Source organism: Peromyscus eremicus, chromosome 5 (genome assembly GCF_949786415.1).
Source record: "Peromyscus eremicus chromosome 5, PerEre_H2_v1, whole genome shotgun sequence".
NCBI lineage: Eukaryota > Metazoa > Chordata > Mammalia > Rodentia > Cricetidae > Peromyscus > Peromyscus eremicus.
This window is the reverse complement of record NC_081420.1, coordinates 42596889-42611845: the sequence shown is the minus strand read 5'-3', so window position 1 is coordinate 42611845 and position 14957 is coordinate 42596889. Positions and strand designations below refer to the sequence as shown.

Here is a 14957-nt window from a genome sequence, read left to right as displayed (position 1 = left end):
GAAACAGTGGGTGGCTGCAGTGCTGGGCACTCGAGCTTTGCATCCAGTTGCACCTCTCCCTGTGGGAGGAGTACGTTTGTGCTTCTGGATCCACCGATATTCATGCTTTGCTTTGCCATGAATGTGGACAGAAAGTTGGGTGGTAGTTGTGTTCAAACTCATGGGTTCACCTTTCTAATTGTCACATGACTAGCAGCATTTAGACCAAGATCAGTTTTAGGATGAAACAGAATTTGAAAACAGAGTGCTAAGATTTCCCCAAGGCAGTGTGGTCTCATTTCAGTCCTACTCACTTCTCAGAATTCTCTCTCCTTCCCCTGGTCAGTGCTCTCTACTTTCCCACTCTCAGGTACAAAAGTCCTCTCCAGACATTTGTATCATGTGGTGGTATAATATAACAGACTGTTTTTAAAGCAAGTTAATAATATGAACTGGTATTTAAAATATACTTCTTGCTATAGTAACTCTCCTTTTAGAGGTTAAAGGAAATGAACCAAACCACAGACACTTAATGCGAAAGCTAAGCTACAGCATCGGAAGTCAGTTAGTAGTTGCCTCGGAGGAAGAGAGGGACACAGTGACCGGAGGCTGAAAGCAGGAGTGTGTCGAGAGCACTCAGTAAAGTTCTACCTTTGACCTTGTGTTCACCTGGTAGTTTTACATTCATGTACATGTACACGTATGTGGAGCCTTTCAATAAACTTTCCATTGAAAATTTTAATCATAAAATAAATATCTATAATAGTCTCAATCAGAAAATTAACCTGCTACTTAATAAAAGGAACAATTAAAGTGTTACCTGGAATAACCATGTAAGACTGATTTAAATGGATCCTTTATCAAGCCTTTATAATGAGTTAGGATAATGCTTAGATTACAATAACTGGATTAAAACTCTAATGCTAAATGGAGCACATACATGTATGTGTCTGTGTGTGTATATATATATACACACACACACACACACACATATATATGACTATAAAATAATTCCTTATTTATGATATAACGGAAGCTAGCAAAGATTATCTGAGTGAGATTTTATTTTTCTCCTTTCACTTTTTCCTCAGTTTTCAAATGTACTTTGTACACAGTCTGTTTAAAACAGGAAGAACTAAGTCCACATGTCACGCTGTTAGGATTCAGAACAGAATCGGTCAAGCATCTATACAGTCCTCTTATTTTCTTCCAGATAATGTCACTGGGTGACATTAGCTCACAGTGTTTGGGCTGCTTGTCTCCTCAGAATCGGCAAATCAGCAAACTATCTTAACCTCTGTAGGAATCAACTTCAGCGTGTTGTGAAAAGAAAGCAATGCTTTAAGATTTGAAAATATTTGCATGTCTTCTTTGTCAATTAGGTCAACAGCATCCTACTATTGGTTGAACAGACAAATTATGTAAACTTAAAACAACCTTTATTTGTTCTGAAGTTCACAAGCCTTCACATTCCCAGCTGAGAAATTCTGCCTCCGCACCTTGATTTCAAGTCGTGTCAGAGCTAGGTCTGCCCTGTCTGCCATGCTCCTTACACCAAGGAGACCACAGGCATTTTCCTGTCCTGAAAGACGGCAGGAGCACAGAAGACAAGACAGGCCATATCAGCACATTTAAAGTCTCCATACTCGTTATTTTGCTCACATTAAGTCAGCCAAAGCATGTTTCTGGAAGTTTTACTAGAACTCCGCCAGTCCATTTGTACTGTCTTGGATGTTTTCATATCATAACATCAGGAATGAACGACAAACATCTGCAGAAGAAACTCTAGGGTCTACAAAGCTGAAAATATTTGCTGTGCTTTTTTTTTTTTCTTTTCTAGAAGGTCTAATGGTTTCTTCTCAAGGGAGATCTGGCTGAGACATGAAGTGACAGTGTCAACGTCTGAATAGGTTAAATGATCAATGTCAGTTTCTTATGGCTACTCTGATTCAGGGGACAGCAAAACCACGTGAGCATCTGTATGCTCCCCGGATTACTCTGCTGATACATCCATTGAACACAAATGATCCTATCTGATGGAGAGGCCACTCAAGAAATGCTTGCAGATAGAACATGCTACCCTGCACAATGCATGTGTGCAGCTAGCTCTCTCTCTCTCTATCCCTCTCTCCCTCTCTTTCTCTCTCTCTCTCTCTCTCTCTCTCTCTCTCTCTCTCTCTCTCTCTCTCTCTCTCTCCCTCACTCCTTCCCTCTCTCTTCTTTTTAAAATTCTTCTCTCATATGTTACATCATGACCACAGTTTCTCCTCCCTACCCTCTCTCCCAGATTCACCTCTCCCCCCCCCCATCTCCCCTCAGAAAAGAGCAGGCCTCCCAGGGACATCAGCCAAACATGGCACAACAGGCAACAAAAAGACCAGGCATATACCATCGCATCAAGGATGAGGCAACCCAGCAAGAGGAAAAGGGTCCCACAAGTAGGCAACAGAGTCAGTGACTACCTCTGTTCCCATTGTCATAAATCCCACAAGAACACCAAGTTACTCAGCCATAACATATATGCAGAGGACCTAGGTCAGACTCCTCCAGGCTCCCTGATCTCTGTGTGCCCCCATGAGTCCTGGTCAATTGATGCTGTGGGCCGTGTTCTTGTAGTGTCCCCGACCCCTCTAGCTCCTCCAATCCTTCCTTCCCCTCCTCCACAGGACTCCCCAAGATCTGCCTATTGTTTGGCTCTGGGGCTCTGCATCTGCTCCCATCAGTTGCTAGATGAAATCTTTCTGGTCTCTTGGATGAGGATTCTGCTAGGCTCTGGTCCCAGAGCACTCTGCAGGTAGGACAAACTGTAGACTGAAAGCTTTGTGGCTGGGTTGGTGTCCCAGTTACTCCACGTGAGGAGGCCTTGCTTGATTACAGAAGATGGATAGTTCAGACTCCGTGCCCCCTATTACTAGGAATCCTTGGTAGCGTTACTCTTGTAAATTTCATGGACTTTCCACTGCACTAGGTTTCCACCTCACCCCCAAAATGTCCCCAATTCCAATCATTTCTCCCAGGATTTTCTCCTCCCCCCGGAAGTTGAACCCTCCTGTTCCCAACCCCACCCACTCTCAGGCCACACCCAGAATTTATTCTACTTCCCCTTCCCATGGAGACCCTTACATACCTCCTTATTCCCTCTTTACTTAACCTCTCTGGGTCTGTGGACCATAGTATGACTATCTTTTACTTTACAGCCAATATCCACTTAGAAGCAAGTACATATTGTCTGTCTTTCTAAGCAAGTGAAATACCTGTATGATAAAAACTTCAAGTCTTTAAAGAAGGAAATCGAAGAAGATGTCAGAAGAGGAAATGATCTCCCATGTTCATGGATCGGTATGATTAATAGAGCAAAAATGGCCCTCCTACCAAAAGCAATCTACAGATTCAATATAATCCCCATCAAAATTCCAACACAATTCTTTACAGACCGTGACAAAACAATATTCAACTTCATATGGAAAAACAAAAAACCCAAGATAGATAAAACAATCCTGTACAATAAAAGAACTTCCATAGGTATCGCCATCCCTGATTTCAAGCTGTGCTACAGAGCTGTAGTAATAAATCCACATGGTATTGGCATAAAAACAGACACTATGATCAATGGAATTGAATCAAAGACCAAGATGTAAATCCACACACCTACGGGCACTTGTTTTTTGATAAAGAAGCCAGAATTGCACAATAGAAAAAAGAAAGCACCTTCAACAAATGGTGCTGGTCCAACTGGTTCTCAGTATGGAGAAGAATGCAAATCGATCCATATCTATCACCCTGCACAAAACTCAAGTCCACGTGGATCAAAGACCTCAACATAATCCAAGTACACTGAACCTGATAGAGGAGAAAGTGAGAAATGGCCTTGGACGCACTAGCACAGGAGACAACTTCCTGAATTGTCCAGTGTTTCCTTTACCTACATGACTGAACCTGACACCTATCCCACAGTTTCCTCAGGAAAGAGAGAGCACACAAAGATCCTTTCTGCTTCCAAGGACGTGTTTGCATCTTCCAGGTCATTTTACTCCATCTGTCCCCATGCTGTATGGAAAATGGAGGTGAACTTCAACCCCATCTGCTTCCACACAAAAGTGACAACACCCAGACAATAAACAGCCACCACTACTGCAAGTGGTGGAAGAGCAGGATCGACAATGGATGGAGATGCAATAATAAAATCCATTATTTTGTATACTGATTGAAAAAACGAAGGACTTTTACCTCTGTACCTAATGTTTTGTAGAAATGCCATAAAATAGGGAGAGGGAGCTTGCCTTGCTTAGTAGTGGCAGCCAGTTTACTAAACCATCATAATCCCTAACTACATTCTAAACATTTGTCCTTCTTATACCCACAGATAAGCACAGTTCTCACCCCCTCACCAAGGAAATACCTCTTTGGAACAGACAGAGACCATTACAGAAAACCACAACCAATTAAAATGCAGAATTGTGGAGCCAGACCCAATGAATACAAAACCCTCTCATGGATCAATGCTAAAGAGGGGGCAGAAGGACTGCAGGAGCCATAGGACCAGGGAATTGCTGTGAGATGGTGTCTCCCATGAATGTCAGGAGCTACAGTCATAAAGTCTCATGAATATGACTACCCTGAGGTGAACAAGGACAATAACAATGGCCACACTAACATGGAGAGCATGGATGGGGAAAGCCCATGAGGCCTCTACTACACAAAGAACCACAGAAAACTAAGGAATGCTGAGAGTGGAGAATAATTGGTTATTCTAATTGGTTACCCAATACAAAATAGCCAGCCCCAAAAACATTCATACAAGAACACTATACAGACTGCACAGATTGTGTTCTTGGATTTAGAAATAAATGTATATGTGTTTATATATCTAGAAATATATATGTATCTGTATATATATGTAACAAAAAATAATGAAAAAAGGGATCATAAATTTGAAAAAGAACAAGAGATATACAGAAAGGTTTACAGGGAGGAAAGGGAAGGGACAAATGATATAGTAATATTATAATCTCAAAAAATAAAAGAAAATTTAAGTTTTTTTTTAAAGAAATGCAAAGATGAGAATGCAATCTTGAAATAGAACCAAACTAGAAGGCCATGCATCCTAAAGGCTTTCCCTAAAGTTTCAGCAATCAAAACAGCATGCCACTAGGTTAAGGATAGATGAATAGATCATGGGATATAGGTAGGCCCCATATAGATCCACATGTATATGGGCATTTGACTTTTGATAAAGATATCAAAGCAGTGGAGTGAAGAAATAAAGCTTGTTTTCAGAAAAGTATGCTAGGACAATCATATAAAAATTGAAAAAAAAAATAATAAATTTCAACCTCTACCTTATATCATATAAAAAAAAAACTAATTCAAGATGGATCATAGACCTAAACACAGACATTAGGAATATAAACCATGAGTGGGAGAGGAAGTGAGTAAGGAGATGTAACAATAAAATCCAGTATTTTGTATGCTAATTGAAAGAACAAAGGCTTCCTATCTATGCATCTATTAGAGCCTGTGAAGAACACTTTTAGAATCTTTTTATAAACACAGAGTTCTTAGAAAAGACAAAAAACAAAATCTCATGACTATTTAAAAAAAATCGTGCAGGTTGTCTTGAAAGACCACCTACTATCCAATCTGAGACAGTGTGAACATGGATGTAAGTATGACTAATAACAGCATGGTTGGAATTCATGCTGGAAAAAACCTAAATCTTAATAGGTTATGGCTACATTGTAAAAACAGATGATTAGGCAGGAGGTCAGATAAACATGTAGGAGGAAGAAAATTAGAAAAGCCAATTTATAAGTCTCAGTGCAGGGATTCTCTAGGCAAGAAACATTAGTAGATGCTAATAAGTATTTTAAATTTATGAGAACATTCTCAAAGTATTACCTCTTGGAATAAGTTCAGTTCTGTTGGGGGACAATATGCCTTTATAGAGAGGAGGAGACCTGGCAGTCAGCATCTGGACTGACGCTGGAACCAGCTCACATGATATCATTTATTGTGTCGCAATAAACATGTAATAACAATTACTGTATAGTTCCCACTATTAATGTTTAACCGGAATGTAGTTATATAGAAGTAATCAATTATATGGAAGTAATCGATCACAGACAAAAACCAGTCAACAAAACAGTAAGTGCAGTGGTGTGACTACTCTTCAAAATGAAAAGGACATAAAGAGCAAACACAAAAAAGATGAAAGGCCTGGCTTGAACAAGGAACTTAACAAGAACACAGGTCTATGAGATGGCTCAGCGGGTAAAGCCACATGTGGCCCAAGCATGACAGCCCCAGTTCAGACACTGGAGCCCACAGAAAGGCAGAAAAAGAGAACAGACTCCACAAATCTGTCTTCTAATTCCACATGCACACCACAGCACCATGAGCCTAGACACATCGACCTACCCAACACACACACACACACACACACACACACACACACACACACACACAATTTTCTAAGAGTTTTAAAGAAATTTTTGTTTGTTTGTTTGTTTTTTGAGACAGGGTTTCTCTATGTGGTTTTGGTGCCTGTCCTGGATCTTGCTCTGTAGACTAGGCTGGCCTTGAACTCACAGAGATCCGCCTGGCTCTGCCTCCTGAGTGCTAGGATTAAAGGCATGCACCACCAATGCCAGGCTTGAAAATGTTATTTTTTTAAGAACTATAAAAAAAGGAAACACTTCAAAAGACAACTGCAGACTTGATTAGCATTTTGAACTTGTTACATAGGATACCCTCATTCCTAGAGAAGACACATGTTGAAACACTGGAGACTAAGCATCACAATACGTGCAAACTACCTCAGAGTAGCTCCACAACACACAGGATGTAGGCATATCTGAAGATGGAGTTACTGCATTTCCATCATTCTATAGACAGCACATACAAGCATATATACAACATAAATATAATTGGACACAAAATATTCCTTTAACAAATTAAAAATATTACTAAACCTTTAGTTGACAAGTATGTTGAAAGAAATATTAAGATACAAAGACTGCATAAAAATGTGATAGTGTTCTCATAATTTATGAGATAGGCTTAAACTATGTCCTGAGAACCAAAATATGAACCTGTACTATAAGATTTCAGAATAGATAATGCCTGAAAAATCCAAAGGCTGCCAAGGACACACCACATCTACTTCACCCATTCCTCAAACACAGCTGCATACCAGAGCTCCAGCAGGCCATCCTCTGAACACTGGAATTCAGTGATTAACAAACCCAGGCCATCTCCTATGCTGGGTGAGCTTACCTTCTGGAGATCACAGACACAAGGAAAAGATACAGGTTTGAAAACACTGTGACGGCCATGATGATGTCACTAAGTGCGTTCATCTGAGCAATAACTAGCAGGAGATAAGGGAGAAAACAGGATGAAAGCATCTGCAAGCAGAGGAAAGGCCCTGTAGAGGGAGGGGCAGGCTGGCCACCCAGGAAGGACTGTGGCCAGCAAGTCAGAGCTGCTGGAGCATGTTGAGATAGCACAAGGGGATGAGAACTGTGAAGGGCAACAAGACATGGGCATGTGGGATCACGGGTACCACTATGAAGACTTCCACTTAAATAAGACAGAGTACCCTGGAAGATGTTCTCCAGAAGACAATTATGACCAGTGTGTATAGTAAGAATGTGCACTGTGAAGAGAAACAGAATCCAGGGAGCTCTTGGTAGACACAACATGGCAGTAACTTAGAAGAAAATGTATGGAGTTAGGAGACCAGGTCATGGCAGCAGAAGTGGTAAAAACTACCTGGTTCTCACGCCAAGGCCAGAGTGTCTGGGGGTAGACTGGGCATGAGGAATAGAATGAACCATCTCTCCAGTCCCTTAATTTACTTTCTATTGTTGTGATAAACACCATGACCAAAAGCAACTTGTGGAAGAAAGGATTTATTTCATCTTACAATTCCCAGGTCACAATATATTACTGAAGAAGGGCAGGGCAGGAGCTCAACCATGAACTTGAAGATAGGATCTGAAGCAGAAGCCATGGAGGAACACTACTTACTACTGGCTTGTTCTTCAAATTCACATTCAGCTACCTTTCTTATGCCTTCCCAGATCACTTGCCCAGGGTTGGCATCACCCACAGTGGGCTAGGCCTTCCCACATCAATCATCAACTAAGAAAATGTCCCACAGACTTTCCTACAGGGCAATCTGATGGAGGCATTTTCTCAAATAAGGTTCCCTCTACCCAGATGACTCTATCTTATGTCAAGTTACAAAAACTACCCAGCACAAGCCCTAATGTGATGGCTCTCTCACCCTCCCCTCCAGGCTGGGGGATCATTATGGAAGACAGTGCAGAAAGACCTTAAGAGTAAAGGGTGGTGACTTCAAGGAAAGTGTTTCCAGACAAAAGAGGGAAGATGCAAATATAAACTCACAATGATTGTGAAAGCATGCACAAATCCCAAACAAGCTTAATCCAGATAAAATCCCAGCTTAGAGTAGGGAAGTGGGCATGAGATCCCACCTACCCTTATTTGATGATCTTTTGGCATCTGATTGCTTTTTAGAGAGATAAACTCATTTTCTTTAATGGTGTGACATTTGATATATCAACCACACTCCACTCCAGGGCAGGTCTCAAACCCAGGAGTAGCTGGTCATCATAAACAGAACATGTTGAGGGGCAGGGGCAAGAAGTTGGGTGGGGAAGTGGAAGGATCTGAGAAGAGTTGGGAGAGGGGATGAATATGATCAAAATACACTGTATTTTGCATTTGTATGAAATTCTCAAATAATTAATAAAAGCATTATTTTTAAAATCGAACCTCTTACGGTATTTATCTTGCATCCCAAAGACCAGAATTGGAACTGGGTTTATCACATACGCTTCATGTTTCCCAAACCTATCTTTTCTAATACAGATAACAGCTTAATTCCAAGAAGCAGCCTAGCAAGTAGTCAGCCCACTCTACAAGCCTCTTCAGAGACAGCTGAGCTCCTGGTAAGTTAATATCACAGGACTCTTCTCTGGAAGGTGGGGCAAGAACTCCTCAAATGTCATTCTACGGATGGTGAATCAACCCACTGCTTCTTTGGTGTCTCTAATGTAAGAAGGACTCAAGGAGAAATACCTGGGAACACACAACATCTAATTCCCCTGAAGTCACTTGAGACCACCTTCACAAACTAGAGAACTCCAATAAAAGGATGAGTCATTTCCATCTATGACAAAGAGTATTTACAGGCAGAAGTTCCTTCTGTCACTTCCTACAATGCAACATACACACAATGGCCACAGCTTCAAAAATTATTTTCTAATCTCCACCACAGATAAACATCTGCTGTTGAAATTACAATGAATGTGAGCTAGAGATGTAATCTTAAAATATTGATACCTAGATTTTTTTTTTTAAAAAAAAAGTATTACTGTCTCTCTTTTCATTAGTTTTTTTTCACACTTCACAAGAAACTAGGTCTTCAAATGACAAGAATCAGGTACAACTTCTAGGATCATCTTTACCAGGCTAATTTGTGCTTCAGAAGATGGAATCACATGAAAGAACAAAGAACACTGAGAGATGCCATGCAACTCCAGGCTGATATTCCAAGAAAGCAGTGTGCTGTATGCCCAATAATGAAATCACCTCCGGGTTTCCCTCTCTCTTTTCCTCTTCCTTCTCCCTCCATTCTGTCCCCTTGGGTCTCACGTAGCTCAGGTTGGCTTTGAGCCTGCTATGGATCAGAGGATAACCCTGAACCTTCTACCCTCCCCAGAAGTCCAAGTGTAGGAATGACAGGTGTGCTCCACCACATCAGGCTGTAGCAGGACCTCTACAACCTCACTCGGTATCTGTAAAGACTTCAAAGTAGCAACATTCTCAGAAAGTTTAATCTTGTCATTTTTAGAACCAAGTAATTACAAAATCAAAATTATAGTGACTAAACAAAGATACTGACATATACACATTACCTATAAACACTTCCAAATATCTAAGAATAGTCACTAATCATCAGTAAGGTCTTATTTACAGCTCTACAAGAAAATATGTTAAGGTTGACTCTGCTGCTGGCACCATCCTCACTGGTGAAAAACATGGTTCCTACCAGTTCTTACCAGCCTCTTCTCAATCATCTCTCATCCAACAGTTACACAGCCTCTCCAATTTCCCAGCACCCATCCCTCCCTCTGCTCAGAAACAAAGCTTTCCTTTCCTAACACTCCAGCTGTGCTTACAACTCAGAGTTCCTTATACAGATTTTGGCATTTGCACCTTTGCCATAACTCAAGCCCACCTAGAATGCCCATTCTGCCAATCACCCAACTATCAACAGCTCATGCGTCACCTCCTCAAAGCATTCTCGTGATCCCCAAGGGCTTCTCAGTGCCTCTCCAAAGGCTCAGGTGCCAGCATCTTGGTTCTCAATGTGGAAAGCCATGTAACAAACAGATGGTGAAAGCATTAAGAGGCTGGGCCTGGTGGGGGTAATTGGCTCACTGGAGAAAGTCATTACTACAGTCTCCGGGGACTGGTTGATTCTGGAAAAGGCACAAGATTACAAAGGAGAAGTTGTGGGCCCTGAGTCTTCTGTTTTACCATGTGATCTCTGCACAGAGCTTTTTCCCATCCATTTCTTTGCTACGCTGAGACAGGCTGGGACCCTTGCCAGAGGCTGAGCTATCAAACTGCCTGACCATGGGTTTCCATCCTCCAAAACATCGAGCTAAATAGCCTCTCTTCTTAACACTGAGGTGGACTTTACATAATATAAAATTATAAAAATTGAGTGTACAATTCAGAGGCGTTGAACATATTCTCAATATTGTATAATTTTACCTCTATATAGTTCCAAATATTTTCAGCACTGCCAATGGAAATTTCATAGCAATTACACAGTAACTCCCCATTCCTCCCTCTTTGCCCTGCCCTGACAACACTGATCTGTTCTGAATATTTCATATGAATGAACATGTTGTATTTTGTATAGAGCTTCTTTTACTTATCACAATGTGTTCAAGATGCATCCATTCTATAGCATGGATTAGCAAAGGGTGGAATGCTGTTCTCTTGCCTCTATTGCTGTGATAAATACACTTACCAAGAGCAACTTGGGAAGCAAAGGGTTTATTGGGTTTAGACTTCAGACCACAGTCCATCACTGGGGGAAGTCAGAGCAGGAACTCAAGCAACAGCAGCAGCAGGAACATGGAAGAGTGCTGCTCACTGGCTTACCCCCAGACTTGCATTCAACTGCCTTTCTTGAAAAGCCCAGGCCCACCTTCCAGGGATGGCTCTTCTCACAGAGGGCTGGGCCCTCTTATATCAATTAGCAATCAAAAACTGCCCTCAGAGACATGTCCATGGACTAATCTGATACAAGCAATCCACCAATGGAGGCTCCCTCAGATTAACTCTAGGCTGTGTCAAGGAGACAGCAGAAGCTAACTGGGAGATCTATTTATAAAATAAACCTCTTATTTATAAAATTATCCTACACCAGTGCTTTTGTTCTAGTAATAGATTACTTCCTCTAGGTATGACATGCATAGATACCTTCAAGATAATCTCTATTCTACTAAGTGGTCAGCCCTGAAAACATATACACACAAGTAACAGTATATAAACTGAGCAGGTTTACTTATGTATTTAGGAACACACATACGCAAACACATGCATATAACAACAATGAAAACAGAGGCCATGAACGTGAAAGAGAGCAAAAAGGGACATATGCAAGGACCTGGAGGGAGAAATGGGAGGGAAATGATGTAATTATTAGTTAAAAAGTTAAAAAGGTATTTTTAAAAATAGAAACTAAAATAAGGATTTCCTCCACCTTATAATATATATTTCACATATTGTTCACAGGTCTTTTGTCAAGCACAATATCAAAGCTCCTATAGAATAATGAGGTATCCTTAACTATTTTTCTTACACATTAAAAGCTCCTAGAAAGCCAGGTGTAGTGGCACCCACTCTAGAGACAGAGCCAGGAGGAGCACAATGTGAAGGTTTTCCTCAGCTACATAGGGACCTCAAAGTCAGTTTAGGTTATATGAGGCCCTGCCAAAACCAAAACCAAATGAAAAAGAAAAATAAGAAAACAAAAGCACAAACAAAAAACCTCCTAGAGAACAATTCTGTATCCTAGAGCAATGGTGGACATGCAAGACATCTTATTTGCTTGTTAGATTTATAACTACAATTACCAATGTATAAACATATAGAGGGCCAGCAGTGATGGAGCATGCCTTTAATTCCAGCACTCAGGAAGCAGAGGCAAGAGGATCTCTGTGAGTTCAAGGCCAGCCAAGTCTACATAGTGAATTCCAGGACAGCCAGGACTCTATAAAGAGACACTATCTCAAAAAAGAAAGGGGAGCAGGGATAGAGTCTGGGTACTTGCTAACTAAAATAGAAAAAATATATATACACGTTTAGAATTTCAACATGATATATTAATATACCAAGATACCAAGAATATTTTGTTTTTTCTGAGCTGGAGTTTTATGAACTCCCTGTGTAGTGTGTGTGTGTGTGTGTGTGTGTGTGTGTGTGTGTGTGTGTGTGTGTGAGACTTTGCCCTGACTCTCCTGTATGTACAACTATGCTTCCCCCAAATAAAGAATATTAATTTCAGTTTTGATTCTTGGTAATGGGCTTAATAAAAATGTCCTAATCTTCCTCAATAGATTAGATTGGTCATCTGTCTTTCCAATATGCTCAGGCACAGCACAAGTGCTGTACACACAAGAAAGCACACAGACATCAACTATATGCCTGGGACCTACCAACCCAAACAGATGCAGATTTACTGCATCTACTGCATGCACAGCATTGTGCTAGCTGCTGTGAGGTAAAGTAAGATGCAAAAGGCACTGTCTTTATCCTTATGTACCAATTACACAAGTGGTTTGAAAACCAAGTATAAACAGGTATAATACAAAGAAGGCTGAGTATCAGTTTGTGAGCAGCAATGCCATCAAGAAAAGGCTATGCTTTGAATGACCTGAAAAGCTGTGCAATGTATCAATGAAGAAGACGACAAAGGCAACTGAAAATGGATTAAGCACGAGCATGCCCACCAACAGGTTATCTTCTGTCTGGGGAACCCAGGTGAGGGAGCTGAGGGAAACTACTGGGAGGCTGAACAGAAGTGTGTGAACAAGTCAGAGAGAGCTGTGAAAAGACAGCATGGGAGTGAATGCTCCTTTCCCATAAGGCTGGGCTGAAGAGAGCAGGGTCATAAGGACAGGGCAAACACCAAAGGCCAGCAAGAGTTCAATATTTCTAAAATGTTGGCAAACTTCCTTGTTCAAAGAAAGGTAAACAAGAACTCCAGGGTAAGAGGCTCTCAACAATGTGAAGTATGGCTGTGGTTCATTTCTCCAGGATGGAGGCACTCAATTCCATAGTCTACGTTTTCTCAACGCCCCGTGAGATGAGGTGTTTATTTAAACACTGGGGCAAGTGGAAGTCACGAAAGAAAAAGTATGAAGAATGCCTGTCCCAGCTACAAGCTGGCAGTTTCGTCTGCAGCAGCAGCAGACTCAGCGCAGAGCATGTTAGATGAGCAGCTTTGATTTGCACACAAGCCAATGCTTAACTTGCCCATCCTCATTGCCACCTGTGCCCCCCACTCAACACGTACCTGACTTCCACCATCAAGTGGATGCACACCTCTTTAGGTCATCAAAGCACTACCATATGCCTCCAAAAAGACCTCAAACTAACAGTGGGGGCTGTGTTTATTTGCTAGCTTACACACTTCCTAAACAGGGAATCAACGGCCAATATGCAGAGATGAACATTTTCACTAATGAAATCCCCAGGTTTCTAGTTTCTCTTGAAAAATAGGCAACTGGAAATATTCTCCAGCTCACCAGTTTGCCACCCAGTCACGGTATTTACTTCTCGAATCAGCTGGCTCCTGCTGGCATTTAATTTTCCTTCCGATTTATAGGCTCTTTAGATTACTGACAGTGGTAAGTCGGAGAGAGGGGCTATGTTGGAGCACTGCTTCATTTTACATCCCAATATTGCCACCTTGGCCAGGTAACTTACCCTTTTTATGTTTTAATGTTTTGCAAGATAGGGACAGTAATACTGCAACCTAACTTAGAGGAAGGTTTGGAGAATAAATTAAAGACAACAGAGGTTCCCAATGGGACAAGATATTAGGGAGTAGAATGTGCTCACTGCCCTGGGGCATTTGTGTAGTTGTCTATCTATGGGTAGAGACCAGAGATGGTTTTGGACCTCCTACAATCAAAGGCTAGCCCCATAACCCCATGACACAGCTCTTGACGCAGAACATCTTCTGGGCTAATTACTAGCAACAATGCCAAAGCAAGTCCTGGCTTGGTGCATTCACCTGCGCTGGAGAAACGTCTAACACCTCAAGAGCTGCTGCTCCCCTTGATGAATTTACAAGACAGGAACAGAGGAAGGGCACTGGGAGCTGAAGGGTGGCGGAGCAATTAAGAGCACATAATGCTTCCGAAGACCAAGTTCAGTGCTGGTGGGCGTGGCTAACAACCACTTCAATGCCAGCCCCAGGGGAATTGGTGCTCTTTTGGATTCTGCAGGTGCTTAAACTCACAGGTACATATTCCCACACCCCAACACACACATATATACACATAATTAAAAATAAATGTTTAAAATAAATTTGAAAAGAAAAATGTCACTGGAATTACTTGATTCTGCATTATCAAATCAACAAACAGGAAGCGATGAATTCAAAGAATTATGGAATATATTTTTCTAAAACAAAAATACTATAATAAGCAATAAACAATATTCAAAAAGTCTATTGTTCTAGGAGATACAGGATACAGAAATCTGTAACTGATTCAACTTAAAAGGTTCTAAGCCAAATCATGCATTTAATAAAGTGAAGATTAACTAGTCACAAAACCAGAGAAAACAGCAGTTTTTTCAAACTCGGAGGACAAAAGCAGCCCTACCCAGTTCCTGACAAGAAGACCCTCCAGACTTAA

At 41.2% G+C, this 14957-nt stretch overlaps 1 protein-coding gene across 1 annotated transcript in view; it reads right to left on the bottom strand.

Annotated features, from left to right (window-relative positions):
• Positions 1–14957, bottom strand: part of Stard3nl (STARD3 N-terminal like) — a 40177-nt gene that overhangs the window by 21023 nt on the left and 4197 nt on the right. The window lies entirely within an intron of this gene.